The following is a 4,828-nucleotide window of genomic DNA, read 5'->3' on the forward strand; positions in this document are numbered from 1 at the left end:
ACTTTATTTAGAAAAAGGACGTCGCCGAATTCCTACGTTAGCTCTATTAAAACGCATATTTCCTGCATTTTCCATATGCTGATCATGTTTTTCTGTCTTTCGTATGTATAAGCCAGAGAGCCCGTGCGAAACTTCCACACATTTATAGGTCTGATAAAGACAGTATTTGGAATAAATGTAGTCGTCGGGATAGGTATAGTTGTGGGAATGAAGAAACAAACATATTTAAAAATTAATCGAACAATGTGCAGTAATAATTATGAATTTATATACATTTTTTCATAAACATTTCCATGTGACCAAAAAATGTGATTTTCTCCTGATAGTTTGTCCAGGCTTGTACAATGGCCTTGTACAATGGGCAGAGACTGTCAGTGAGGCCAAGTGACATGTAACTTTAAGTCGAAAAAAATTTTTGGTTACATTAATCACGTTAAACCGGAGCAGCAATAGGTAAATCGCATTTCAAAGCGACGATGCCTAATATGTTTGTCATTTCAGAAAGTATATTCGTTTAGAAAAATCAACTTGTACGACGGGCAGAGGTAATAGACTACCACAGTGGTCAAACTTACGAACTATGACGATGCTGCATACGAATTATCCAGTTAATAAGTAGCTTAAAACAAATAAAACGGTATATATAAGGAGATAATATAAACGGAGTCTCTTATTTGTGGTTAATAAGTTAGCTTCGTAAAATTTAGGTTTGGAGATGGGCGTTAATGATGCTGTTTTGCCTATGACACTTAAAAGTCTCTTTTATGTTCCAACAATGGTAGGTTTTAGAGCAAAATAGGTATGATATGTTAGATGCCGGTTAAAAAAGCTTTCTAACAACGTCTCATTCATCCATGTACGATTATACATGTTGAGCAAAAGGGATGTCGACCTGAGAAATAGTGTATATGTCAGAAACTTCAATATACATGAACGTGTTGGTATAAAGGAAGTTCCGCCTCCAGTCTATAAGGACATAGAAGTTCCATTATAATGGAATGACAAACTTGCAGCAGTCTCACACACTCTGTTTCATCCTTCTTACTTTTTAGTAAAACCTAAGGTCATCGTTACTTGATCATCGTTTCTGCACAGCAGCAGAGTCCTTAGAACATACGAAATACAAGTACTGAAAGAAGAAACTACAAAAAAATCTTACTTTAAGTAGCACAAGATCCCTTGACAGTTAATATTTACCAAACATTGAATGTTACAGAACATACTTGTATTAAATTAATAATAAATGTCCCAGAACCTTTTAGAAAACGTGAAGATGATTCAAAAATTGATTTAATGAGACACGAACCACCCACACCGTTTTCTTGTAATCCTGTCTGTCTTCATTAAGCTACGCTGAACATTCAGTACACACGATCACGTCTGATATATTACCATCTGAAGACTTTAACTGCCAATATACACTCATGTACAGAAAAAAAAACAGAGCACTTTGAACGACTAGAGATAGGACCTTCATATTCACAGGCCATGTACTTCAGTATATTCTGCAGAAATAATTAGCATTTCAACCAAACCGGATCGCGGGTTCAAGGTTAACATCAACATAGCGTCGCAACATCACCTACCGGAAAATGTGCCCGCGGCTCTCGGTCTCGAACACGCCGTAGGACACGCTGTGCCACCCATACCAACCCCATTGGAGAACGACACCTCATCCGAATGGCAATGTAAGACAGACCTGCCTCCTCGTCGGCCCTGGTGTAACGATGTAACGGTGTAACACATCGTGCACTATCAGCGGTGACAGTCCGTCGCTTCTTATTACGGCATGGTTAAGTGCACGTCGTCCACTTCTGCACCTATCTTTGAGGAATGTGCATAGACATACTAGACGGCAAAGGTGTATGGAACGACATCACTGGAGACAGATATGTCATCAGATGGTGCTTTCGGACGAATCCAGATTCTGTTTGTTTCAAGATGATGGCCTCATTTTCGGTCGCCGCAGACTGCGCGACCAGCATCACAGTGACTGCATTCGCACAGGACATAAGGTGTCAACTCGACGCCCTGTGTCGTGGGGTGCTATTGGGAAACTGAAGCCGTACCCTTTCTACACAGCACCTAGACGCAATTTTTCGACAAAACAACCACATGCTGCTGCGTTCTACATTGCCCTCTAGGTGACACGGGATGCCAGACCACCAGACTTGCGATCCATCGAAAATGTATGGGACATGGTGATCCAGTGTCAATCACCACAGATAACTTTAGAACCCTGTGAATGCAACATAGATGGTTATACCACTGGACGCCATTTCCGCCCTATACGCGCCGATGCCATAACGCGTGGAAGAAGTTGCAGAGCCCATGGCGGACCCTGTGTCTGCATGGCAACAGGACACATGCTGAACCCAGGTGACTGAAATTCTAATCGTTTCTGCAGGATATACTAGTGCACATGTCCTCTGAATACGAACGTCCTATCTCTAGCCGTTCAAGGTGTCCTGTTTCTTTCTGAGCGTGGGTGTGTTATTAATTGACATTTGATTACAACAACTCGTTACAAGAACAACGCACTATTGACGGATCTTAAGTGTTTCGGTGCCTTGAAACGGCACACGTTTATATCACGCATGTTCTAACGCGAAAACGTCTAAATACAGAAAAACTCTAACGTCCTGTATGACGTTCCCCGTAGCTTTACTATAACGGACCGGGCACGTAACGACGCATTTTTGAGTGGTCCTTAATGTGCTGGTGCTTTGAAAAGGCATGTACTCACAGGATGTAAGTCACATTATAAAACCCAACAAATGTGTCTTTCAACTGAAATCTTATAGGGCGTCTCCCAGTTCTGTGCTTTACACGCTGTGGTGTCAGGAACTCGACAGGCTCAACATTGACGTTCGAGGGTGCGGTCCGTGTGACGAAAACCTATGGAGATTTGACAGCTGCGCTGACTGTAGAGGCATACGGCCGCAAGGCTTAAATAAAAATAAATTTGCCAAAACTTTAGAGGAGCCCGCAGTAAACATTATTAACGCTAATTTAAAGAAGACCGGGGTAGTTTCTAACAAAAGAGTCAAACATCACTAATAAATTATGGGCTAAAAGAAATATTTAATTAGATATCTATGCCATAAAAATATCATGAGTGTCGTTACTAGTAAGTGATACATTCATTTACTAATCATATATATATACAACACCTGTCAGCAGCTAAGGATTTCGATTTAATTATCATTTCATTCTAGAGAAGCTGCACGGTCATCAATGGTATCTGCTCTTTCGGGGACAGATACCATCTTCATATAGGTAAAGGCTACCCGGCCATAGACCTTCTTCTGTGCGATTACACACTCCTTGCCCAAACTCTTACGGGACTCGTCAGCTTAGTCTGGCACGAGTAATGTGTGAATGGGCAAATATCTATTAGGAGAACTACGAATGTAGGTTGTGGAGAGTTGGAAATGTGGGTCTCACAGGAAGCGTGCAAGGGATAAGTCCCTGCAGTCATACTATCCTCTGTGCCCCCGGTGGCTCAAATGGATAGAGCGTCTGCCATGTAAGCAGGAGATCCCGGGTTCGAGTCCCGGTCGGGGCACACATTTTCAGCTATCCCCATTGATGTGCATCAGCAATACCTGTCGGCAGCTAAGGGTTTCGATGTAACTAACATTTCATATAATAATGACATATTCAATGTTTATGTGACAACATAGTAGTGGTGCTACAGAACAACAATGAAAACAAATAAGTAGAGTTATTGGTGATTTTTCTGACTAGTGACGTCTCTAGGCAGATCAGTACGAGATATGTGAGCCACCAGAGGATTTTGTTGACTTACCGTCTTTGAAAGGTACGTTTGCATAAAATAAGACTCCTTTCCTTAAACTAGCTCAAATACCTTGGGGGCTACTCTCAATCATAAAAGACAATATGTCTTTTAAAGAACTTATTTATAACTGCCAAAGGCCTTACCTTGTTGAAAATGTTGAATCATATTTCAATATTTGTCCTTGTTCTGTTCATGGTTCTACCATGAAGATTGTGACTACATTTACGACCTAGCTTTCATTCATCTAATTTTATCTTTACGATCCTTTTAGGTCCATGCCACAGGAACTGAATTCATAGTTCCAGACATTATTAATGGTCGTCGAAAGGTTGTAAATAGTTTTTCTTGAGATGTACGGCATTTATCCTAGGCATATACGGTTATTTAATCACGCAAATCGCTCGCCAAAGGAAACTTCTGAACTTTGACTCATCGTTCATTGAATATCATTGACGCTGTCCTACAGAAGGTGAAAACTGCATAGAAGTAGCTATGACGTTATGACGTGATCAAGATGCTCGAACTTCTCAGAAAAATATACGCTAAAGTGGATGAAGGGTGATATGCACTACCTACCAGGTCGTTAAATTAAAGTGGAGCTACTCACGAAGGCCCAGTGTGGGATTTAATTAACGTGTGGCAGCGAGACATGGAAGATATTCTAATTCATTAATCAGGAAAAGCCTTACACTCGAAAAAATTAGTTCCAATATCGGCCACCAGATGAAAATCTAGCACTGTGAATGCATGAAAGACGTACAGAAATGTTTTCTTATGCACTGCAATAGGAACAGGATGTGGGCAGAATAGGTCATAAAAAGAGAAAAGCATAATATTTATTTTATGATTAGTAGAACCATTTAGTAGGTTCTATTTCACATTTCACTCGTTCTTTTCACTAGAAAATGTAAACTTACCAAGAATGTACTAATTGTATCTACTATCATCCACTTCTCAGGTCTAACTCACTTAGAAAAATTAATAAAACTCAATATATTTTCGTATGACATTCACCAATTTTCTTAT

At 40.3% G+C, this 4,828-nt stretch overlaps 1 non-coding gene across 1 annotated transcript; it reads left to right on the plus strand.

Annotated features, from left to right (window-relative positions):
- Window positions 1–3,493: 3,493 nt before the first annotated feature.
- Trnat-ugu lies at window positions 3,494–3,568 on the plus strand. Its single transcript has one exon. It is a non-coding gene; the product is annotated as a tRNA-Thr (tRNA).
- Window positions 3,569–4,828: the final 1,260 nt, after the last annotated feature.

Source organism: Schistocerca americana, chromosome 3 (assembly GCF_021461395.2).
Source record: "Schistocerca americana isolate TAMUIC-IGC-003095 chromosome 3, iqSchAmer2.1, whole genome shotgun sequence".
Lineage (NCBI taxonomy): Eukaryota > Metazoa > Arthropoda > Insecta > Orthoptera > Acrididae > Schistocerca > Schistocerca americana.